The following is a 26,614-nucleotide window of genomic DNA, read 5'->3' on the forward strand; positions in this document are numbered from 1 at the left end:
CGGGGGCCTCTGTCCCACAAATTCTGGAATTTCTCCAGGATAGGGGTCTCTCTCACAATACTATCCACAGGCAGGTGGCAACATTATCTACTGTGCTAGCAGCTGATGGACAGCAGAGTCTTGCCTAGCACCTTGTCATTAACAGATTCATCAAGGGGGCGGCCAATCTTAGACCCCAATTTTCCAGCTGGGACTTGACCATGGTTCTACAGGCTCTCACTAAAGAGCCTTTCGAATCTTTGAGAACTGTTAGCCTTCAGTTCCTAATGCTCAAGGTAGTGTTCTTGGTAGCTATAACATCAGCTAGATGCATTTCTGAGCTGCACGCTCTTTCGGTCAGGGTGGACCTTTTGTATATTCCACCCAAATATGGTGGTACTCCACCTAGATCTCTCCTTTATTCCAAAGGTCAACTCTCCTTTCCACAGAGCTTAGGAGATCATCCTGCCTGACTTTTGCCTGGGACCTTCCCATAATAGGGAATGTATGTGGCATAGACTAGACGTTAGGGGAACGGAGGCTTCTCTTTCCATGATTCCAGCTTGGGTTCTAGGGTCACCCCTTCCACCATAGGCCGTTTGCTGTGGGCATACATAGCGCGAGCCTATGAGGCTCAGGGATTGTCAACGCTGAGTGGGATTACGGCACACTCCACCAGGAGCACCGCGACTTCTGCAGTGTGGGCCACTCAAGCTCCTACTGTGGATATCTGCAGGGCAGCTACCTGGGCTTCACTATCGCTCTTCATAAGGACACGTTTGCGTCTGCCTAGGCATCCTTCCGATGAAGTGTACTTCAAAGAGTACACCACCGGGAACTCCGGACCAGTCAGTTCCCCGCCCTTAGGACACCAGCTTTTGTATGTCCCATTCCTGGACCCTCCTGCAACCAACACTGGAGAAGAAACCTTGGTCCTACCTGACATGTTGTTTCTCAGTGGGTTGTGAAAGAGGGTCCAAACCCATCCTATATCAGTTGGCTTGTAGTTTGGCCTGATGGGTTTTTCTTCTTCTACCAGGTCATTTCTACACAGCTGCGACCTTGTCGAAACTGGAGCCAAGGAGAGAGTCAAAGAGGCGTGGCTACAATTATGACTCAGTCTCTGGACAGATAAGGACATGTTAATCCCTGCAACCCACTGAGAAGCAACATGTCAGTAGAACCAATGTTTCTTCTAGCCATTCCACAAGGATGGTGCAAGTCAGCCAAAAGGATAGACATGGAAGAGGGGAGATAGGCTGGTATAGGGAGCTGAAGTGTCCCTGCAGTCCTAATGTGGCTTTAGGGAACTTCACAAGATTGCTGAAATGTGTGGTTGGTAAGCAAGGATTACCTATATTTTAAAAAATTGTTACTGTTTTGAGGAAATGGATCGATTTAAACTTTTTGTAAAATAAATTGCAAACATAAATATCCTTTTCAAAAATTATATAACAAAACACTTTCAGGAATGTAAGGTTTTTGCTGGATCATAAGAAAAGGAAGCAAGTGAAAACAGATTCATAAACTTAGTAGTAAACTTAGTAGTACAGGTAACCCTCATTTAGTGACCATAATTGGGGCAAGCAAGTTGGTTGTTAAAGCGGTCGCCAAGCGACATGGCAACTGTGCGATCAGCTTACTTTAGCATTCCACATCTGCAAAGGTCATAAATAAGAGGGTTGGTTGAAAAGTTATGTTTTCATCACTGTCATAAGTGCAAACAGTAGCAGTTAGAGTAGCAGTAGCAGTTAGACTTATATACCGCTTCATAGGGCTTTCAGCCCTCTCTAAGCGGTTTACAGAGTCAGCATATCGCCCCCACAGTCTGGGTCCTCATTTCACCCACCTCGGAAGGATGGAAGGCTGAGTCAACCTTGAGCCGGTGAGATTAGAACCGCTGAACTGCAGATAACAGTCAGCTGAAGTGGCCTGCAGTACTGCACCCTAACCACTGCGCCACCTCGGCTCCAAACAGTCACTGTATGAAGCAGTTACTAAGCAAGGACTACCTGTATTCTAAAGTCTGAGCTAGACTACCTTGCCTGATGCAAAACATTAAAAACCAGTTGGGACATAGTCCCCTTATGGCAGTGTTTCTCAACCTTGGCAACTTGAAGATGTCCAGACTTCAACTCCCAGAATTCTGGGAGTTGAAGTCCGGACATCTTCGAAGTACAATTTTTTTGTATGCCCCTCCCTCCCTCCACCCCCTCCTCTTCCCCCCCCCCAACTTCCCAGAACCCGTACACGGTATGGATTTTTAACAAACACAGTCTAAAATCTATTGAGAAAAAAGAAATAAAGAAATTAATGACATCCTACATTGACCTTAGCTTCTTCTTGCTGAACTAACTTTAAACAATTTAAATCATTTCTGATCTTAAGCATAGGCTAACTGGAATTTCTTGGTCCCATATTTATTTTGTATATAGTCAATCCATTTTTTCCAGTCTCGTTTATATCTCTCATTTGAGTGATCTTTAAGATATGCCAATATTTTAGCCATCTCGGCTAAGTTTGTGACTTTCAATGTCCATTCGTGAATTGTAGGGCAAATCTTCCTTCTTCCAGTATTGCGCCACCAACAGTCTTGCTGCCGTTATTAGGTGCAGAATCAAGTTAGTCTCTACCACTGTAAAGTCAGTACATGTACCTAGTAAAAATAACTGAGGAGTAAACTTTATCCTTCTTTTAAAGATATTTTGCATAATCCACCATATTTTTATCCAGGATGCCTTAACCTTTTGGCAGGTCCACCATATATGATAATATGTAGCATCGAGAGAACCACACCTCCAACATTTAGGCTGTACATTCGGATACATAGAAGCCAACTTTTTAGGATCTAAATGCCATCTATAAAACATCTTGTAAAAATTTTCTCTCAGATTTTGAGCTTGTGTAAATTTCACATTTCTTACCCAGATTCTTTCCCATGTATCCAACATTATTGGTTCTTCAATATTTTGAGCCCATTTTATCATACAATCTTTAACTAATTCGGACATCTTCAAGTTGCCAAGGTTGAGAAACACTGCCTTAAGTTATTCATTACTCCTTTAGAATTCCGAACTTCCAATACCATAGGAAAAAGAAATCTTACTTATCACTGTGACCTTTCTACATTTGGCTGAGAAATTGGAGCATAGAACCAAGAGGAAATCCTGGGTACAGAAAGGAATTGCAAGGAAAACTAATGGGAAAATTGTTAAGCAGCTTTGCTGCCTGCAACGTCCCACATAAAATAGCTCACAAATGGCACAGAAGGAAACCCACTTTTACTACCAAATATACTGTTGTAAATGAGACGATCAGCAGAAATCCACTGTTTTTTGTTTTGTAGAAAAAGATACAGCCTCCCTCAAGTTAGTCCCAACTTTTGCAACTACATACCAGTATTTGTAGGAGAAGAGGGTGGAAAGGAGAGAAAGAGAAGGAGAGATAGTAGGAAAGGAAGAGGAAGAGTGGAGGAGAGGTAAGGGAAGAAGAAAGAGGTAAGGAGAGGTGAGTGGAAGGGAGAGAAAGAGAAGGAGAGAAGGGAGGATGGGAAAGAAAGAGAAGGAGAGAGGGTAGGAAGGGGAAGAGAGAGGGTAAGAGTAGGGGAGAGGTAATGGAAGAAAGAAGGGGAAGGAGAGGAGGAAGGAAGGAAGGAGAGAAGGAAGGGAGAGAGAAAAGAAAAGAAAGAGAAAATAAGGTGGTGTCATAACAGGCGCTAGGGATGGTAAACAAACCAATCCAAACTGTACCTTATAATCTTTTAAATGGAATAACAATAGTATAAGATTGGCAAAGAAAAAGAATAGGCATGTGAATGTATACCTATAATTGTATGTAAGAGAATAAATGATAGTAAGAATATATATCACAAGATAGGTAAACAATATTTGCTTATAAATAGCTAAGTATAAATAAAGTTAGAATTGTACATAAAAATGGGTAACGAATAAGGAGTGAATGTAAGATAGAAATGTATAGAAGGGAAAACACTAACTGCAAAGAAACCGATACGGAACTGCTGTATGATATATGATGGAACTTCTTGTTCCTGTGTTGTTTTAAGTCATGTGTTTGTTTCTGTTGATGTGTTTATGAGTTTAAAATAAAAAATTATTTTAAAAAAATACATACCAGTATTTGTAGTTTCCTTGGTAAATGACAGAAGTAATTTGCCATTGCTTTGATAAGCCAAGGAACCATTTGGGGTCATTAGGATGGTGCCCTTTTTTTCCTACCAACCTTCTCTTGCACTATCATGCAAAGTCAGGAATAAATTTGAAGCTGAAAGCAGTAACAAAAGTCTAAGTTTTCCTGCGGAGTAGCCAAACTAAAGACTTCTGAGCACCTCAACCTTATCCAGTCCAAACATCCTGCAGTATTTTTCCCCAGCTGGAAAGGAAGTAAGGATCACTTTGCAATTTATGGCTGTTCTGCCCAAGAAAAAAGAGTTGAATTCTTCTCACACTTGCTGCATTGAGTAAAAAATGTGGAAGTTGCCTTATCAGAAATGCAAATTCTTTACCAGCTAACAATAGATTTTAATGCATAGAATGGCAATGAAAAAGAGCAGATCAATAAATAATAAGTCCTATATCTTAGCAGCTGGTCTTCTTGTCACGCATGTGCAAAATAGAAACTTCAGGAGCTAAAGGTGTCCCCTGCAAGTGTGTTAGTTTTAAGCACATTTGTGCAACTTAATTGCTCAAATGAAAAACACCTCACACATGCTCTCAAAAAAATCAGATAGCACTTTCAGTTAATACTGAATGCTAAATATGTCAGAGGCAATACATAATTGCAACAGCAGGAGGCAAAAGGTCCTGGCTTTGTGATGCAAACTCTGCTCTTTTTCTTTGTGCATTGTGACATGCCCAAAAAGGAGAGTCGGCAGAAGAAATATTACTTTTATGAATACTAAATACAGTGGTACCTTGGTATTCATCTTTAATTGGCTCCAGGAAGCATGATGAGTACCAAAAACATAAGGAATAATCAGCAGGTTTTAGCTTGTGCATTGAATAACAAACAAATGATGAGTACAGGGACAAAATTTTCATGTCGAAATGCATTGAGTACCAAATTTGATGAGTTTCAAAGTGGTTGAGTACCAAGGTACCAGTCTATTATGATAAGATTACAACAGCTGTGTTGAATTTATAAACATTTTGTATACCACTCATAAAATTCCCTTTTTACAACCTTGTAATCCCTCAATTCGGGGTAGAGGGGGGCGACTGGAATAATGGGGATTAAACTTGATCAACAGGAATTCCAGCTATGTAAGCTAGACGGGAAAGAAAATCCAAAAGGCAGTAGCAACTATTTCACTATTCATGACAAGATATATGGAGCACTGAACACAAACGTTTTGACCCGAAGGAGACTTCACTTACTAGAAATTGGTATTAACCAATAGCGCCTTTATTTCAAATCTGTTTCCCAAGATGCCAAATTCATTACCTAAAGGCCTGACCTTTCACAAACTGCAAGAGAATTGCATCTTATATTCAAATCTTCATGATCATGGGAGGGAGAAACCATATGGCAATATTTTTTCCCCCATATCCTTCAACCCCAGAAAATTCAGTAGAAATATTCTTCCATTCCCAAACTTTACAGAGACTGCTCTTACACATAGACAAAGCCAGCAGCCAATTTTTTCAACTCTGAAATATGGAGATGGAACAACAGTCCTCCTAGATATAATAATATTATTCCCACTTAATTTCAAAGGATTCAATCTACATGAAGGATGCAGGAAATTAATCATACATAAAATAGCATTCAACAAAACGAAATATCTAAATGATATAAACAACAACACATTTTGCACAGGATGAAGTACTAGTCCAACAGAATCCTAAACCAAAAACTGTTATGTACAGGAAATAGAATATTTGTAAGCACACACATTGTACTGGGCCCTTTTCTTCACATATAATTAACTCTTCAATGTTTCTGGTTTGGCTGATGGGGAGGATGTGAAAGCATGCAGCACCCATTGGGAAGGTTACATGAAAGGTGTTGTGCAGGTCAGAGAGGGACTGTAGAGGTTGTGCAAGACGGGGGAGGTTTACTCAAGCAACTTACAACTTCCCCTGCCATTGCCAAGCTTCCCACCAGCAGACTCGCGAGAAGCTGGGCAAGGAGCTTTTGAAACAGCAGCATGGCAGTGATGGAGTAGCTACAACTTCCCCAAATTTCATTCCCATGGGATCAGTCCTGGCATTCTGTAAGTCAGCGCACAAGAAGTACCTTGTTCACCCTATTTTGCCCAACTGAATGTTACAAACAGATATAAGTGTTTTTTTTGGGGGGGGTATGTTTGAAGAGCCGAGGTACCGCAGTGGTTAGGGTGCAGTACTGCAGGCCACTTCAGCTGACTGTTATCTGCAGTTCAGCGGTTCTAATCTCACCGGCTCAAGGTTGACTCAGCCTTCCATCCTTCCGAGGTGGGTATAAAATGAGGACCCAGTCTGTGGGGGCTCTGTAAACCGCTTAGAGAGGGCTGAAAGCCCTATGAAGCGGTATATAAGTCTAACTGCTATTGCTATTGCTAATTTATAAAGATACATTTTAAAATGTTGTTTATACTCTACTTTGCAGCACTGGTTCAAAATTATTAACAGCAAGATTCTTTTTGCTAAAGGCAAACAGTCTTTATCTTTTAGAGCAGGGGTCACAGGAGATAGATTGGAATCAACCAGGCCTCTGATTTGCAACAGATCAACAAGAATGAATTAACAGCAAAATGATTTTTCTTCATTTTAAAACAGCTAAAATGAATGAAACCTGTTTTGGTATAGAGAAGATTAAAAACAGGTTTCTGTGCTTAGCTTTTATTACTTCTGTTCAACTCTAAAGCACAAAAACAACCTCCAAGGTTTAGAATTCTTTATTTTTAATCCTATGCACTTTGGAATAGAGAATGAGTACAATTTGAGTTTTCTTGTCTAAATCAAAGCATAACACACAAGCTTGAAGTCTGCTTTCCCCTGTCCTGGAGACTTGCAGACTAAGGAAATTGAACAAAGCAATGTAAAATGAAAACATCATTGTAAATATAAAATCAATTTTTTAAAAGCAAAATTCAATGTGTACATTACATAGTGAATAACCAATTTCAAAATGACATTCAAAGAACGATGTGTTTCAGAGGAAGCTATCAGTTAAATATTTTAAATGGGCACTACAAAGTGGGCTGAGTATAATACGGATAACTAGAATAAATCCCAATCTTTGCTAAATAGTGCCCACCTCCACTGCATATGCAAAATCCAACAATACTTTACACCGGTGATCAAATTTTAACACTAGCATAACATGGGAATACAGGAATGTCCATCATACTTGGAAGTTCATTTGGGAAGCAGAAGTCAGATTATGTGATACATACCAATTAGTTCTTCCAAACACCGGACCACCAAGGGTGAGGCTGGATGCTATCTCCACCTTCCCAGAGAAAGCACATATCTGGTAAGCCAATGCCCATTCTCCTATGTTGGTGGAGATAGCATTCATGCGTGGGATGTACCAGAGCTTGTCTAACTATGACAGGTGGGATGCTGTCCGGGATGGTATCCGCTGACCTGCTGTAAAACTCTCCTCCCTACGCTGATGCATAGCTGATGCCTAATAAATGATGACGGTGACATCCACGTAGCCGCTACGCAGAGGAGCCTGTGTGCTCCAAGCCGCTGAAGTGGCGGCCCTATGTGTGGAATGAGCCGTAATGCGCTCTAGGAGAGGATGTGCTTGCAAGGAATAAGCCTTTGCGATGCAGGCTCTGATCCACCGCCCCAACAATGAAGACGACGCCTCACGGCCCATAGTGTCCAGTTGAAATGAAATGAACATTGCTTCCATGTGACGAAAAGGTGCTGTTCTGCGTAGGTACATTTGAAGGGCACTTTGAACATCCAGTGCCATCTACGCTCTAGATGGTGAACCAGATCGAGGCAGAAATTTGGTAAAAACAATTCTTGTGAGTGGTAGAAGATCATCTTTGGAATGAACGTTGGGTTCACTCTTAGGACCACACGATCCGAATAGAAGGTACATAGATCTTGCCACATAGAAATAGCTGCCAGTTCTGAAATCTGACGCGTGGATGTAATTGCTACCAAGAATATTACTTTCTGTGACAAGTATAGAAGCGATGTGTCCCTCAGCGGTTCAAAGGGGGCCTCCGTGAGTGCTTGAAGAATAAGGGGCAAGTCCCAAGATGGATATCGATGGACTGTCAGTGGATACAAATTCATGGCTCCCTTCAAGAATTGTTTGATCAGTAGATCATGTGCTTGGACATGGCGCACAACACTGATGAGAGGGCCGCCATCTGTCTTCTAAGAGTGTTGGGGGACGGGCCCGCAGTTAGTCCGTTTTGAAGGAATCCAAGAATGTAGCAAGTCAGAGCTTGTGATGGGGCTGTGCCCTTGGGCCTGCACCAAGCACAAAAGGCTTTCCACATGGCATCGTAGATGTGATTTGTAGAGGGTCTCCTGGCCGCTTGAATTGTGCTGATGACCACCAGAGAGAGGTCCTCTGCAGTCATTGAGCGCCGCTCAGCTGCCAAGAGGTCAACTTGATCCACTGTGGATCTGGGTGAGCTACGGCTCCCTGAGTGAGTGACGTTTTGGATGGAGGAATCCGCCACAGAGGAGCGACAGACAGATAGAAGGTCCGCAAACCATGGATGGCACAGCCAGTGTGGCGCTAGGAGAATTAACTCCGCTTGCTTCTCCAACATTTTTCTGATGACCCGGTGGATCAAAGGCAGTGGCGGGAATGCATACAGGGGATCCTGCAGCCACTGACATTGGAGGGCATCCATCCCTTCTGCACCCAGAGATGTGTACCTTGCGAAGAACCTGGGAACTTTTCTGTTGCTGCTGGTAGCAAAAAGGTCGACCATTGGCATTCCGAATCTCCTGGTCAGCGCGCCAAAGTGTGATGCATGGATCTCCCACTCCGCTTGATCCATGTGAGATCGACTCAACCAATCGGCCATGATGTTGGCGGTGCCCGCAATGTGTTCTGCTCGAATGGAGAGAAGATGTAATTACGCCCAGCTTCCCAGTCGCTGGGTCTCCACCATTAGCAGTCTGGATCGGGTCCCGCCTTGTCTGTTGACATGGGCTTTCGCCGTGATATTGTCCATGAGGATCAACATGTGTTTTCTGTCGACTGCCGCTTGAAAGTGAAGGAGTCCTAGAAAAATCACCTGCAGTTCCAGAAAGTTGATGGTCTGCTGTCGGTATATGTGGTGTCCTCCCACTGACTGATGAAGGACTGTAAATAGGGAGGTCATGGTGGAAGTCACTTAGACCTATGGAAGGGTCTATTACCAGATCCTCGGAAAGGCCTCTTGGCATAGGGTTGTTGTCTGCCCCTGTCCCTGAAGGAATGCCTGTCCTGGGACTGGTCAAACCCCTGGGAGTAAGATCGCCGAAACTGAGAAGAAGAACATTCCCTTAGCCTGTAACTGAATTTTGTTTTGTTTTTCTCTAGATTTCTTAAATATGACCGTTTTCATTTGCAGAATTTTGGAAGAGATTCCATAATGTTTAGAGTTACAGACCTGATCAACATCCACTATACTATGTTGAAAGTCACTTCATTTTAGATTTCTAGGGAAACACCAAACCAGATTACCTATTCAGTAAGCGTTTCAGAAATATTTCCTTAACAGAATGACTCAGAGTGGGCAAAAAGGCAGTGAGCACTGGAACAACTTTCAACTTCCTGCTGGCTTCTCCATTGGGTTTCTTTGTGGTAATATGGCAGGAAGCATCAGAAACCTACCTACCTTCCTTCCTTCCTCACCCTCCTCCCTAGAATTCCTGCTAGCTTCATTATTTACCTTTCTTGTGATAAACTTGCAAGGAGAAAGTGGGGAAGCCAGCAGGAAATTGCAAATCCAGGCCAGCGTTTAGGTAAGTGACTGTTGCCCAATGGGAGAGGGAACAAGGGATGTGTGCTTGAATGTACTGCATATATTAGGAAGGTGGGTGCGTATTCACAAAAATTCCACATGGGTTGGTGTTGTGGCTCGGCAGGAGCCTTTGGAGCTGCTATCAGACTCTGACACCAAGGGACCCTATGAGTCAGGCCTGGATGAGGTGGAGGGCTCTGGACAGGGTTCTGACTCAGAGCAGGGCTCAGAGAGACTAGTTGGTCCCCAGTTAATGACTGAGCCTTGGATCAGTGAGGGAGGCTGACACAGAAACCTCCTGTGAGTTGTTTCGGGATGCACGCAGGAAAAGGGCTGACGGATGTAAGGAGCAATTGAGGACTCACAGAGGATGATAACGAGCAGCTGTGGCTCATTAAGATCTCCTCCTGCGGATAAAAGACTGATGGTGCCACGCCCTAGTTGCAGAAGTCAAGGTTCCATTCCGTTTCTGTTCTAGTCAAGCTCTCTGTTTGTATGCAACCATCGAGAAAAAGCACTTGGATAAGTGACTTGATTTATATAATCCTGTTTTGTAGTAGTTTATGAGTGAGGACTTTTGCCTGAGCATTTATCTGTGTTTATTTTGGGCTCGCAGCCAGCAAGAGCAGGGACTGATAAAAACATTCTTTTGCACGTTCTGTTTGGCTTTAGTTTTTGAACGGACAAGGTGGGGGTCAGAACAGGTTGGGTAGAGCATAAGGGATGGCGTGGGTCAAGTAGGGTGCATAGGGGTTTATATTGGGCAAGGCACACAGAGAGGTAATGTGGTTTAGAAAGGGTGCGTGCAGTGCACAAGAAGTGTTGCATAGGTTGGGGTAGCATGAAGTGGGGGCGTGGGGGTGCATGGGCCAATAAAGTTTCCTCCTTGCTCCTCCCTCCCTTTCTTCCTATTCTTTCCTTCCTGCCTCTCTCCCCCTTCTCTTCCCAGCAGGCAAGTAAGTGGCTGCTATTGGGTGGGGGAGAAAGTGAAGGATTGCGAGAAAATTGTCATAGAATGTTGAAAATGAAGAGCATGTGACCGCAGCCTCAGTCCAGAAGCAGCCAGTAGTACTGAAGTAGCCATAACTTTCCCAAATTTCATTCCCTCAGAAGTCATGGGTCCTGAATTTTGGACATATTCTTAAAAGTCAACCCATTAGAGGTAACTCGGTTCAAAAATGTTGTCCAATAATACACATTACAACCAGTTAAAGATCGTGACAAGGAAAGTTTTAGTATTTCCTACTCTATTTGTCAGGGCTGCAGTAGTATTGCCAAACTATAGGATCTGCATAAAACTGATCCTTCAAGGGGGGGGGGGGAATAAAGTTTCTCAAACCTCATAAGGACTTCAATAGAATCAGTTCTGATTCTAAGGTTTAAGAAATCCACATCTTTCGTATTTCCTGCTCTTGATTCAACCATCACCTATTTATGATCTCTGCTTGCCAAAAAATGCACACAATTAACATCTTGAGGCGTCTTCAGATTTTTAATTCTTTCAAGATTGGTTCCGAGACCACAACAACCTTCATCACAAAAATATTGGACAAAAATTTGGAAATGGGTGCAAGAAATTACAGGAGAACAGATAAAATACAAACCCAAAATCTTTCTACTGGGAATAATCAAAGGGAAATATACAAAGAAAATTAAGTACATATTAACACATCAGCTAATTACAGCTAGAATAGCATTTGCCCAATGCTGGAAACAAAATAATACCCCCTCAGATGAATTAGGGATTAAAAAAACTTTGGATGGTGCAGAGATGGACAAATTAACACTGAAATTAAAAGATAAAGAAGAGTCGGAATATTATGAAATTTGGAACAATTGGTACAAATGGCTGCAAAACAAGAATAAAATTAATTAAGCCAAAAAACAATATATATAAATATATAGAGAACTGTGTATAAAGCTGTGTAAATATAGAAGCGAAATATTATATACATGTACAGGTATGATGACATAACAATGTTGATATAATGACTGTCAAAAATCTGCTAATAAAAAAAAAATCTTCATCAGATTGTTGCAGTTTTTTGCTCGCCCAAACCTGACTGATCATCTCTAAACCCAACTACATCTGGATCAACAAAGCTTTTCCTGCATAGTACAAAGGTGGCATTGTGATTATTTTATGTCTATGGCCTTAAAACTAAACCCATGTTCTTTAATGGTGTATCCTATCTTCTGTCACCATTTTCGGTTTTGTTTGATCTGGATTAGCTCCCAGTTTTCATCTATTTTACAGACACACAGATGTGCACACAAACCAAAACGCCAAAGAAAAAAAAGCTAGGAGAGAAAAATGTGTAAGGTTGTAAGCATAGCCAAAACTAATGCAGAATAAAGTCAGGCAGGTATGGAGTAAAAAAATATATTTGAGGCACTGAAAATTAATATGCTCTCTTGTATGTTTAAATAACCATCAAAATACGGAAGTCACAATACAATTGTCAGTCTTATACAGATTAACAGTTGGAAGAGACCTTGTAGGTCATCTAGTCCAATCCCCTGCCCAACAGACCCTACACCATTTTTGATGGCAGTCCATTCTCTTCTTGAAAGCTTCCAGTGATGAAGCTCCCACAACCTCTAAAGGCAAGCTGTTCCAATGATTTATTGTTTTCACTGTCAGAAAATTTCTCCTTATTTCTAGGATGAATCTCTCCTTTTTCAGTTTCCATCCATTATTTCTTGTCTGGCCTTCAGGTGCTTTGTAAAATAGCTTGACCCCCCCTCCTCTCTGTGGCAGCCCCTCAAATATTGGAACACTGCTATCTTGTCTCCCCTGGTCCTTCTCTGCAGTACATTAGCCATGCCCAGTTCCTGCAACAGTTCATGGTATGTTTTAGACTCCAGTCCCCTAATCATCTTGGTTGCTCTTCTCTACACTTTTTCTAGAGTCTCAACATCTTTTTATAGTGTGGTGACCAAAACTAGATGCAGTACTATAGATGTGGTCTTACTAAGGCTTTGTAGAGTGGTATTAGTATCTCCCTTGAACTTGATTGTATCCCTCTGTTAATGCAATTTAGGATTGCATCAGGTTTTTTGTCTGCCGCCACACACAGCTAGCTCATATTTAACTGGTTGCCCACTAAGACGCCAAGATCCCTCTCACAGTTATTGCTATTAAATCTGGTTTCACCCAGGCTATATGTGTACTTTTGGTTTTTCTTGCCTAAGTGTAAGACTTTACTTTTCTCTACATTGAATTGAATTATGGATTATCTAGGTTCAATTACTTCCAATAGTAAAGCACAAGGGTTTAGGAAAGGGAATACAGGAGTATTTCTATGGAAATTTTTATGGAAAAACAGCAATGGGCCAGTGTGGCCGCCAGTCAAGGGTCCATTCTTGAGCCAAAGGAACATCACTTGGCAAATAAAAGTCAACTTTCAAAGTACAGAACCTGTAACATGTTTATTTATATATTTATTTATTTATTAGACTTATATACCGCTTCCCTATGTTAAGGATAATCAATAGCAAGATTTGGGCTCACATATTCTCCTTCCTACAGCAACCATATCATAAATAGAGATCTTTTTCTGCTTTTATTAACACCAAAGCATGTAGTTTCACAGAATCCAACGAACTGTAAAACCCTAACTAGAGTTGTTTGGAACAAACCACTGTTCAAACTGTCTAGTTCAACTAATGATATTTAAATTTTGATGGGCTCAAACTTAGATTAATTTGAAATTAATCGAGACAGAAGCAAAAGTTCTTCACAGCTCCACTAAAAGGGAACAGAAGCAGGGTGTGTGTTATGCTAGGTTTCTTGGAGATGATTATAATCTATCAATTACCTAAAATAAAATATCGGTTCATTACTAAATATGCTGTACATTCTTATGTCAACACTGTTTCGTCACCATCTAAACACATACCACAGAACATTACCACATTTCACATTTAAAACAAACGGTTCCACCACAAAACCGCGGTAGACTAAAGCACGCTCGATGAAAGCGCGTACCTGACATCATCACAGCGTGACGAAAACATCACGCTGTGAGTGGTAAAGTTAAAATTAACGCGAAAACCTTACCCTAACCCCCCCCAAACCTAACCCTAAACCTAACCCTAAACCTAACCCTTAACCTAACCCTAAACCTAACCCTAAACCTAACCCTTAACCTAACGCTAAACCTAACGCTAACCCTTAACCTAACCCTAAACCTAACCCTAACGCTTAACGTAACCCTAAACCTAACCCTAACCCTTAACCTAACCCTAACCCTAACCCTAACCGTTACCTTTACGTGAATCGGCTTGTTTCTCCGCGGTCGTATTTGTCGTGCTGCTGATGACGTCAGGTACGTGCTTTAATCGGGCGCGCTTTAGTGGACCCCGGTTTTGTCGTGCCACGAAAACAAACCACTTGTTCAAAAAGTTATTTCCATTGACATCTCTAGTTATATTTAAATAATTAAATAATTATTTTTATTTGCTGTATTAATTTTATTTAACAGTATTCTGAGCAGTCAGTTTCTCGTAATATACTTTACCAGCTTAAATTTATACAAAATCATTGACTAGAACAAAGTGGACTTTTACTCTAGATTGTCCTGAAAAAAATATGACAGGATGTGTTTCCTAAACAAACCTACATTCTTTAACAAAGATATAGGGTCCTCCTGGCTGCCTTCAATATCTGTAAGTATATGTGTAAATCATATTCTGCTAAAAAAGGAAGATAAGACATCACTGTTTCTTTCACAACTCCACATCTTTCAAAAAATATCCCAAGTTAAGAATTTTGAGTCAAAGCAGCACGATAAATAAGCCGTCTACCCAGCCTTGAAATTATGTTTGTTAGAGCAATCTAATGTTTCATAACATTAGATTTTCTTAATTATAATTTTTTAAGAGAATTTTTATAAAATGTGTCATTGGTACATGATGCCAGATAAATTGACAAAAATATGTAAGAGAATTTCCAGGAGCGCTTCAGCGACTCACAACCCTCCGTGGCTGGGCTTGCCTCCAGGCTTGTGCCCTCTCCTCCTGCTGCCCGGCCAAGGTCCTCACTGAGTGTCTTTGGATTCACTCAGTGGCCAGGGCAGCGTGCTGCCCCAGGGGGGCTGGTGGCAGTCCTGATCCTGTAGGAGGAGGCTGTGCGCGGTGCAGGGAGGCAAGATTCGACGGGTCCAAATGAACTCTCTTTAAATCCTAGTAAATTGCTGGAGATCCAGAATGTGCAACCTCTCACGATCGGATGAGTCAGTAAAACTGGGGAATACCTGGTGCCAGGGGGCGTTGCCCAAAGAGCTTATCTGACTCAATCCAATCATGAGAGGATAAGGTCAACCCATTCTGGATACTCCTCCCCTCTCACTATGGAGAATTTCCAGTATTCATTGGAAATTTAATCATATGGAGGGAACATTTTATCATCTTTGGTGAACATGTAATAAAGCTAGAAAATACTAGGATCAAGTATGTATTTTGACGTAGAAGATTCTACAAGTGAATGTACAATTGAAACCAGAGGTCTTTCTTTTGAGATTTTAATGGACAAACAAATGGGGGCTTCTTATGAGGCTTTGTTTTTATATATGTTAATGCCAATGGAACTTTTGCAGGTTCAAGAGTGCAAGGAATTACAAATACCTTTACAATGAAAACATGGATGGTGAAGGTGGTAGGATTGGTGGAGATGGAAAGATTGAAAGTGTTGATGAAAGAAAAAACTTTGAGAGGTTTTATTTTTACTTGGAAACCATTTTCGGATTTTAAAAGAAATTGAAAGAAATGAAATGCTGATTTTGGGATTTGAAGATTAGAATGAATGTGATTATGGAAATAATCTATACAAATGTTGATCTTAGAGAAAGGGTTTGATATATTTTTACTTATATTGGTACCAAAGAACATTGAAAGACATTTCTTTTCTATTTTTCTCTTTTCTTCCTCTCTCTTGCACTCTCTTTTTCTTTCCTGAGTTTCTTCTTAAAATATTTTATTTTCTGGTTCTCTTTTAAGCTTTTTTAATCAGTAAAGGAAGGGATGTATTTACAGATGGATGGATAGATTTATTCATCATAAATTATTTTAGTATTTCCTTGAAATAGTGGAAAGTAAAAGGTGGCAGACGTACCAAACTATGAAACAACAGTTTCTAGGAATTTGCACCAAACACAAATTCCTTGTGTGTCCAATCATACTTGGCCAATAAAGAATTCTATTTTATTCTGTTCCATTTATTAACTGATACTCTGAATTTTGCTTCATATTTGAGATAAAATATTATTTCAAATGTTCCAACATCTCTGAAGGAATAGACTCAGAGCATCAATAAAATAATCTGTATAGGCTTATGACAATTGTGACCAGAATTTCCCTAGTTAAGAGGGTTGTTAAGTGAGTCATGCCTGCTTTTATGACCTTTTTTGTCACAGTTTGAAAGCAGCTGTCAAGTGATTCACACAATTGTTAAGTATATCTCACTTTCCACATTGCTTGTTGTAAGGCAGCTGGGAAGGTCGCAAATGGTATTCACATGACCCCTGCAATTGTCATAAGTACAAGCAGCCGAATTTTGACCATACAGCTGTAGGGATGCTGGAAGAGTTTTATGCGAGAGGACAGATCATGTTTCTTTTTTCAGTTGTAACTGCAGTTGCTAAACAAATAATTGTAAGTTGAGGTTTACTGGTGGCCTACAATTTGGCAGTTTGAATCTCACTAAGGCTCAAGGTTGACTCAGCCTTCCATCCTTCCAAGATCGATAAAATGATGACACAGATTGTTGGGGGCAATATGCTGACTCTGTAAACCGCTTAGAGAGGGCTGCAAAGCACTGTGAAGCAGTATACAAGTCTAAGTGCTATTGCTCTCTTGAGTATTTCCAGTCCTTGATTTAACGGCAGCTGCTATACTGCCCTTTCTCCTCTAAAACAAGTTCATTCACTGGCCATATAGAGATAATCCAATTATGTTGTAGTCAAAACAATGTTTGTTAGAAGTTGTCCACTACAATGTCTAGGTTTGAATTGGGGGGGGGGGGGGCTGTAAATTGCAGCTTGAGATGTTTCCCTGCTATATGAAGAGAAATGCAGGATGCAGAAGACACTTTACTTAAAGTGACTTTTGATCCTACAAATGAAGAAATGAAAAACAACTTTTTGTGTCTTGGGCATTATGATATTCATCAATATGAAGTAGGCCTTGATTTATTTTTCTAAAGCACAAATTCATCAATCTGTTTAGTATTTGGTGAGTCCTCAGAACACTTTAACTGCACTGTGAGCTCTTGATTTCTTTGGTTTACTTAACTTTAAATTAGACCATACACAATCATTTTCAGTCACTGACCTCTGGCTTCCTAAATTCTTATTCACATTGTATTGAAACATTGGCACTACAGCTAAGTGTTACTTAAATCAGGGCACTGAGCTTAAGCAGGTGTTTCAGTTAGATAGATGCAAGGATCAAAAACAGTAATTTTTAAGACTGATATTTTTTCTTCTATTGAAATTAGATTTCAAATATTTGGTTAAAATATATTTCGAATTTTTTTTCTTTAAAAAATTGCAAAACATAGCATTGTGAATAAAAACCATTTGTAATTTGAGGGTTTTCTTAGTTTTAAAGACAATTGATCAGAATAAGTAAGCACATTACAAAAATATATCTACCTATTTATAAGCGAAATACCACTCATGCATCATCACAAAATCTCCAGAACCGTAAAGCGTACAAATTTCAAATTTGCCACTTATTTTCGTCTTGGCTTTTAGGTGCTCACTAAGAAAGGATTTTTTGAAATGACCATCAGAGTATTAGTATTTCCTATATTATTATTAACATGCTCTGATGCTAAGGAGTTCTACTTCCCCTCCCCACCTGAAAAGAAATCTGTTCCAGCTCTGATTCTAAGTTCTACTTCTCCTCCCCCCTCAAAAGAAATCTGTTCCAAATGCAAAACACAAGGGAATGGAAAACACAAGTAAAGGAAGCTGCACACAAGTATTGTCAAACTCATCCCCAAGTCAGTAGACAGGTTGTAAAAAAGTATACATCTAATAACCCCTATGTTAATCAGTCACAAAAGAGATCAATGCCTTGGACTAATAAGTATTTGTCTGGTTTTAAATATGAACCTCAGATTGATTACTCCAGAGACAAGGTTGTTGACCTCGGACCCCGGTTACCATGTGCCTGGTGCCGTGCCCTAAAGTTGTGGATGAGTGTCCTGGGATGTGCTGCAGTGGCAGTAAATTCCACCTCCCTCCCCTTCAGCCCTATCCTGAATGCTTACACAGCCTTCTCACCCACCTGTATCCAATGGCAAAGCACTTTCTTTCTGCTGTCCGGAAATACAACGGATGCTTCCGAATGACATCTTTTGGAGCCAGAGAGGTAAAGGAGGGAAATTTTATGCCAACATTCAAAGTGCAGGGGCAGATCTACCACAGGATAGGGAGTATCATGGCGGGGCCTCAGCAGTGGCCTCCATTTCTCCAGATATACTTTGTTGGTGATTATGACAATGAGTGGGGACATCAGTTGTGGAATCTACCCAGGCATTAATCCACAACTGGTTAAGCAACTCAGAAGTTGTTGCATGAACACAAGTATATTCTGGAACTTAAGGCTGCTGTTGATTCTGTTCCAAGGACTTCCAAATGGTGATTAACGCCAATAGGAAGCCTTCTGGAGAGCACCAAGGTCGTTTCAGTGCCCCCATGACTACAGAAGTGGCTGTTCTCATTGTCAGCCAGGATTTTGAGAAGAGAGATATCATTCTCCACAGCAGAGACAATAGGTTGTTACGAATCAGTGAGACGCACCATGTCTATGACGCTCTCCAGCACCCTCTGATGTTCTGCCGTGAAGAAGATGGTATTGCATCAATATACCTCAGTGCGAACCAAACACCAAGGTTCCTCTCAAGAAGACCATGTCTATTGCTGCCTTTGACATCTACAGGATAATGGAACTCGATGGCGAAAAATGCTACCTACTGCTGTTCTAGTTCCATAGCAAAGCACGGTATCCAAACGACTAGTATACCATGTATGCATACTTATTTGAACTGTGTTGATCTCCCATCTAATTAAATCAAACTGCACACAACAGCTTTGACAACAATTCAAATCAACTCATATTAAAAAAATCAGAATAATTGTGTTATAATATTAGAATGGAACTATCTACTAAAACATTATACTGTTCTGACTCTTCTGGAATTGAGATTTAAATTATTTTGAAGTGCTCAGAAGCAAAGTATTCAAGCAGAAACAAACAGATGATTTTGGAGGGTTATAAAATATGCAATATGAAACTATCTCTCTCATCTTTGCATACACATATAAGCACAAATACCCTATCATAAATGTCTTTAAATGAACAGATCGGTAACATAATTGTAATGCATATACATGCAACTGGTATAAAATAAAGAGCGCACAACTCACAAAAAGGCAAAAGTTTGCAGATGCACCTAAGTCAGATACCCAATGGAGCTGGAAGGACAGAGCAATCCAGCCAATGGTAGCTGCAATTAAGAATTACAATTGAGTGAGCCACAACCGGATATGCAAATTAAATACAAAAGAATTCAAAGTGTACTGTTGAAGGTTTGCATATGACTCACAGAACACAATAAAAGAAGTCTTGAAAACAACTGTTTGCCTCATGCAAGCTACAGAATTGCAGATTCTATCTATCTGAATCTCTAAAAATACAAACACTACATTTTTGAATCTCTACCAGAACATGATCATATTTGGATACAATAAAAAAAATTACAATGAGAAGACTACATGCAATAAAACATTATCAAGAACACTGCATTTATTTTTTCCTAGTTTTAAATATTTTTAGTAGGCAGGCTCAGATATCCCATATCAGGCTAATGAGCAATATGGGAATTGAGAAAAAAACAAAAGAAGTTGAATGCATGGGAATAGATCACTGAAGAATAAGCTTCTAAGCTTCTGAGAAGTGATAAGGCCAAACACGAACAGGTAATGAATGAATGTGAGCTGAACAAAAATGTGAATTCACCAGTACACACGGGCACATATACCATATATACCTGTGCGTGCATGTGTATTTACACACACAGAGATGACTTGTTATACAGGTAGTCCTTGACTTACAACTACAATTGAGCCCAAAATTTCTGTTAAGTGAGGCATTTAAATGATTTTTGCCCCACCTCATTTTACAACCTTTCTTGCCTCAGTTGTTAAGTGAATCCCTCACTGCATTTGATAAAGTCAATAACCCCATTGTTAAGGTGAATCTAGCTTCCCCCATTGACTTTGTTTGTCAGGTCACAAAAGGTGATCACATGATCTTGGGAGAAAGCAACGGTCATAAATATGAACCAGTTACCAAACATCTTAATTTTGATCATGAGGATGCTGCAAAGGTCGTAACTGTGAAAAATTATCTTACGTCACTTTTCTCAGTGCTGTTGTAACTTTGAACAGTCACTAAATGAACTTTTTCATTAAGTTGAGGACTATCTGTATAGCGACATACTGCAAATTGTAATTGCAAAACAATTACATGCAGGAAGACTAAGCAGGTTGAGAGGAAGAAGACTGAAAAACTATGGTTGAGTAGGAAAAAAGGAAATTTACGAGGGGGGTTGTCTGTGTGTGTATGTGTGTGAGAGAGAGGGGCCTGGGGAGAGAGGAGGAGGAGGAGGGAGAGAGGGAGAGAGGGAGAGAGAGGGAGAGAGGGAGAGAGATGAGAAGGACTGTAAAAAAAAAGATACATAAATGGTGTTGGCAAATTTATTTTCATTCACTAATTTTTACTTTTTTGTATGCCACAAAACATTGTTTACCCTAAATGGGAAGTGAGTGATTAGTATGCTTGTATTTTTGTTGTAAGTTCCCTTTAAAAATAAACTCACTAAATTACAGCAGTATCACCTGATAATGACTGAGGGTGCTAAAGAGCTCATCTCAAAGATTCAGCTGTATAGCACATCATTTCAAGCCTCCTAATATCAGAGTTCTCAGAAGCAAATCACGGAGAGCAGAAACTTTTCAGGATGACTGATCAGGCACATTTATTTACATATACTTTTAAAGTCTGTCAGTTGTTCCCACAAACCACTATGACTGATTTAATCCTAATGGATGGGGCGCTACAGCCAAGATACCACATGCAGTTCACAGGCCTGGGTGCAATCATTTCCCAAGTTTAGGTGCTGAATGGAGGATCAATCTGTTTCACAATTATAATACAGGAAAATAAGAAAGGTTGGTATTGGTAATTCCCAGAATTCTGGGATGCTTAAACACTAGAATTACCCATACTGAATGCAGAGACATAACCACATCCACAGAATTAAGATCCTGACACTCAAAAAAAAAAAAAAAACCCTTTGGAGTCAGACTGCAAAATCACTTTTAATCACCAGCCATCTTTTTCTCTTCCAGAATAGATCCTGACACCACAAGAAGTCAGAAAGACTTACAAAATGAAAGGCAGAACATAGAATAAACCTTTTGCTTTTCAATACGCTCTCAAACAAGCTGAAAGGGCCATTGCTACTCAATAAAGTTTACAGGAGTTGGTGCATAGAAAGGTGCTCAGCATGTTATTAATCAGCTTGCAAAGGGAACACGGAATCTAAGGTGGGGGGGGAGCATTCCACATGCATAAATGTAATGCTATTCTTGGAGTCACAACTAGTTGTGAGAGCAAACTTGCCATCTATCTGACACTAAACTCAGGTCTTGCTAACAGGAAATCCTTGAGGTGGTTTGATTCTTTCTGGGCACAGCAAACCAATATATTCTGCTCTTTCTCCTTCTCGCCCTACAGACTTTACTATAGTCACCCACCCACCCACCCACTCAAACTGAAAAGGCCCACTCCACAGACTTTCCCACGTACTACCATTATATTATCAGACAGCATCACCGCTTAAGACTCTCCATGCCTTTAAGGCAAACAGATGTGGCATGGAATGCAGTGGAGCGCTTTGATAAGGTTCTCTCGCCTCCTGACGGAAATTTCCAAATGGTCAATTATAAAAAGCATATAAAGCAGTGAACTCCAGCAAAGATCAGAACACACAGCCTGTAACCAACAGCAATATAGGAAGGACTAAGCATCATGAACGTAGGAGCTGATGCGTGATAGAGCCTGAAATGAACAGGCTCAATTAGGAAACAAATTTGCATTAAGTTTATTTTAAAATATATGTTTGCTTTTTAGCCGTGTTGATTTTCCTAATTAAGGCAAACTATCAACAAGCCCTTGCTTTTTCCAACTGCTCCTGCTTCTTAGAACCATATCCTTTTGGCCACCAACAAACCCAGTTACCTTTTGGAAACTCCATCCTGCTGCTGGGAGCCAAAGAACAGTTTAGTGAGGGTGGGGGAAGGGTGTCAGAGCAAGCTGACTAAGCAGCAACTTTGGTTCTCCCCTCAGGGTTTAGGGCAGTGTTTCTCAACCTTGGCCACTTGAAGATGTCCGGACTTCAACTCCCAGAATTCCCCAGCCAGCGAATGCTGGCTGGGGAATTCTGGGAGTTGAAGTCCGGACATCTTCAAGTGGCCAAGGTTGAGAAACACTGGTTTAGGGTTAGTGGGGTTAGGGAAAGGGGTCCTAGTGGGGAAGGAAAGTCTTCTAGCTGCCGGCATAGCAAGCAGCTGCATAGTGGTGCAGCTCTACAATCTCCCAAGTCTGCAGATTTAAAGCCAAGCAACGAACTGCAAAGGAAAGAAAAAAGTGTGGCTGCCACCACGATAAATGGATTGCCCATAAACCAACCAGGAATCAGAAGCAAATGCTGTTTACAAAATAATCTTCAAGTGAATCCGTGACTTCTAACTTTTTTGCTGCTTATTCCGTGAAACCACCTCAAGTAAGAGGAGGAGGTGAAACGAAGCCTTCCTGGCCGAAGAAATTAAGCTTCTAGGACGTCTCTTCTTTCCTGCCGACCGCATATTTTGGGTAAGGTCATCAGTAGCAGAGCCAGCCAACCTCCTTCCCTCGCTCCCTCCCTCCCTCTTCCCCCGCCCCCCAGCTTCAGGCGCTGCAGGAGGCAGGCATGGAAGCGCCAGCCAGGCTCGCCCACTGTCCGGCAAGACCTCGCGGGGGGAAGCGGAGGCGAAAACAGCTGACAGCCCCTACAGAGGCGCTCCTCAAGGCTCGGGCGCCTCTCTAATCCGCCGCCTGCTCGCACAAGCAGAGCAGGGACGACGTGGTGGGTCAGCCAGACCCAGCAGCCTTCAACGCCTGGCTGGCTAGCTGCAGACACTACGGCTGTAACCTGGGAAACGAACCACCGATTAGGCGGCCCAGGGGGCGGATGGGGGGGAGGAGCTCTCGATCTTCAATGCAGTGGCCGACCCGAGAGGGGGGGAGAACGGAAAGAGACCCTGCAATAAATCCCGTGCGCTGAAAGCTGGCAGCTGTCGCCTTAAAGGCAGGGAAAGGAGGGGGGGCGCTAAATCTTCCAAACAAAACTTTGCTCAGCAGCCGAGAACCAAGCGCTCACTCCCCCCCCCCTACGACCTCCCCCCCAAAGCCCCAAGGACCCAGAAAAACGAGAATCGGCCGAACCTTTCTGGCGGCTCCACTCACAGCCTCGGCGGGCAGCTCCGGCCGCTTCTCTTCCTGCTGAAGCAGAAAAGGAGCCGAGGTCCCTGCCCCGGGTTGGCTTTCGGGATCGAGGGAAGAGCCCGCCCTCTTCAGGGGACCTCCCGAAGCTGCTCTTTTGCCGCTGGCGCTGCTCAGAATCGCACGCGGCACACACCCCAAAATCCCCCCTCGCTTTTTGTCTGGAGCCACTGATCTGAGACCAGTGTGGATGTGCTGCTGCGGCAGCAACACCTCCCCAGGAGGAAAGCAGGGAGGGACGGAGGGAGGCGGCGCGGAAGGTGGAAGGAAGCCAGAGGGACTTACGCCATCCACTCGGCAGCACCCGAAGGGAAAGGAATTACTTCATCGCCGCAAACTTTTCCGCAAGACTTTCCTCCTCCCGCCCTGCCTCTACGTATAAGAACCGAGAGAAAAGGCCTCTTCAGATTGTTGCACCTACCAGAAACTAAGCGGTCCGGAGCTACAAGAATAGCAGCCGTGAAGCAGAGGGAGGAAGGAGAGCTGCACCCGCCACCCCGGGCAGTCCGTGTGTGCGCGTTGTGCGCGAGCTGGCGCTAGCCGGATTAGAGAAGCAAATCCAGACCGTGCCCAGTGGTGATGCTGGCGATCTTAACACCTGCCCCAAGGTATCCTCGCCCCAAAAAGGGACCTCGGCGAAGCGGACTCCCCGCCGGACACATTCGGGAGCGGCAGCGAAGCTAAAGCAGGAGGCGGCGGGAATATTAAGAAAGAGGTCGGAGCGGGCAGTGTCAGAATTGCAAATAAGTTGATCGCGCTAAAGATAGCTGACGAGAACAGTTCTTGCCTTCCCTCCCTCCCTCGATCCCCGCCAGCAACTCCACGACAAACCCACCTCTACATCCTCGCTCTGCAAGTGCCGAGACAGGCGGACCACATTGCAAAGGGCTGCCTCTTGCTGCCGCCGCTATTGCTAATGCCCGGGGCTGTAAGCAAAACCCGGACCGGACTCTCAGAGCAGGCTCCCATTCGGTTGCCTGATTTCTCCTCCCCTTCTCCTGCAGCTCCCGCTTCCTCTGCCCTTGTCTTTAGCGCTCCGACGGTGAATCTCCCCCCCCCCCCGCCTCTCTAAAAGCCACAAGTCGACAATTTCGTAGCCATCGGTTCACTGGGCTGGAGTTCGTTCATGTGGGGGGTTAAGATCGCTTAATCCAAACAACGCCGCTCTCCCCCCACCCGATTCCTTGGCCACCTTCTTCCCGACGTTATTTCTGCGGTTCAATCTCCTTCCCCATCCTGAGAGAATGCCGATAGCAATACCGTGGCAAGTTCTTTCCCTTTAAACACGCAAACGCACGCGACCCAAAGTAGAGATGCAAAACTTTGAAGTGTTGCGGGGAGGGAGCTGGGCTGTATTGCACCCCATTCAGCGTTCCCCGGTACACTTAGACGTTTTCGAGTCCACCAAAGCAAAGGGAGTATGTTTTGGGAGAAAGATGAAGTTTCCAGATCCTCGCCGGGAGGGTGGTTTCAGCCACAAAGTAGGGCCACGTCTAACAGAAGAGGTGAAAAGGGGATAGGCTTGGAGTAAACAACGGATGTAAACAAATAAATTAGCGTCGGATGTAAACAAAAAGCTTGATCAACGTGAAGCTTTGGGGTCACCCACTTCGGCCTTTAGGAAGAAATCAAATTTTGTTTACAGTGAATGTGAACGTGAGTTCAACAATTCAGATTAATACTAATTTTTAGAGTGGCAGGAAAATAAGAACACGGCGCGACCCAAACCCTCCCCTACGTACCGGAATCAGGCAGGAGCCAACCGCTTGGGCAGCTTTTGGCTGGACTCTCCTCAGCTGTCATATTTCCATAGCGGCTACGTGGGCGGACCCTTGATCCCTTTAGATTCCAGTAACCGCGTGACCCCCAAAGACTTGAGCCATTTTCTCTTCCTTCCACCCTCTCCTTCCTCTCGCGCAAAAGGCTACAGGGCAAGCTGCAAATAGCATGGCTCCTCCCTCAAGGCTGGGACGTGATGAGCGCAGTATGGGTGGGCTCGGAAGAACCAGACACCCTTTCCCACATAACTTTGAGCACGGGAGGGGGAGCGGAAGCCTTCGCAGCGCCTCGGCTCCGGGCAGTGGATCGAGTGCGTGATTCGCCCGAGGAGGGAGGGAGAGGCAGAAGTGGGCAATTTATTCTCCGCAATGTGCCGCGCCGTATGACAAGCGCCTAAGAGATCACCGCTGATCTCAGGCGTGCAGAAATTAGGAGCCAGTCCACCCAAATTTAGTTTCAATTCCCGTTGATGGCAGGAGCGAAAAGTGAATTTAATTCGGAGTGATATCAATGAGCCAGTGTCGTTCAGTTTAAGCGCTGGAAACTCTTCAGAGATTCCAATTTCTGCTGTTGGATAAATAAATAAAACATTTGTTCAATGCATTAATAAAACGAACCTAAGTGCTAGCTACAAAAAAAAGACTCCTTTAATACAGGACTTTCTGGTTGCCATGATGTGCACAAGCTATATTAACAAGGGTGCTATTCAGATGGTCATCACTCACAGCCCTTCCATGATTTTCCAGATTCCGCTTGATGTCACACTCAAGTAGAGTTCTAAGTATATTATGTAATACTTACTAAATATTTCACTTGTTAAACTGTCTTATTTAATAGCAAATTTTAGATTATGTTTCAACTTGCTATTTGAGCCTTTTGCTTGTAAATAAATTGACTGATATTACTGCCATCAGTTGGTCTGGTTTTTTAAAATGAAAATACCAAGTTTCTTTCCCTGGGAGCAAATTCCAAGGCTGAAGGCAGCTACCAAAAGACCCCATACACCTTCACAAGTAAACACTCAACATTCTTCAAATAGTGATGAGCAATAAAAAGGGCTTTGGTTGAGAACCCAAAGTTCTCAGCATTCACATACAGGAGTGGAGATAGATCTCCTAGTTATTTCCAAGAATGACTGGCCAGAGACTTTAAGGGGTTGTCCAAGGAAGGCACAAACCACAATTTCCTGTGGTTTGCCTTAGTATCTGATAATTGGAACCATATTGCTCTGAACTGGAGGTTCCTTTAGCTGTTGTGAGTAACACCGAATGTTGTTTGTCTTGCATAAACTTCATCCATTCTTTT

The 26,614-nt window shown here is 42.4% G+C and overlaps 1 protein-coding gene across 5 annotated transcripts in view; it reads right to left on the reverse strand.

Moving 5' to 3' along the window:
- Window positions 1-25,579, reverse strand: part of CXXC5 (CXXC finger protein 5) — a 109,944-nt gene extending 84,365 nt beyond the window's left edge. For 2 of the 5 annotated variants that reach the window (XR_004255636.1, XM_032219946.1), the window contains exon 1: window positions 25,273-25,579. The gene's annotated coding sequence lies outside the window, so the exon portion shown is untranslated. Of the gene's footprint in view, window positions 1-23,473; window positions 23,717-24,365; window positions 24,466-25,272 lie in introns of those variants that run through there. The other 3 variants (XM_032219940.1, XM_032219941.1, XM_032219942.1) reach the window with 3 other exon arrangements.
- Window positions 25,580-26,614: the final 1,035 nt, after the last annotated feature.

The sequence above is a fragment of the Thamnophis elegans genome, chromosome 6 (assembly GCF_009769535.1).
Source record: "Thamnophis elegans isolate rThaEle1 chromosome 6, rThaEle1.pri, whole genome shotgun sequence".
In the NCBI taxonomy this organism is placed as follows: domain Eukaryota; kingdom Metazoa; phylum Chordata; class Lepidosauria; order Squamata; family Colubridae; genus Thamnophis; species Thamnophis elegans.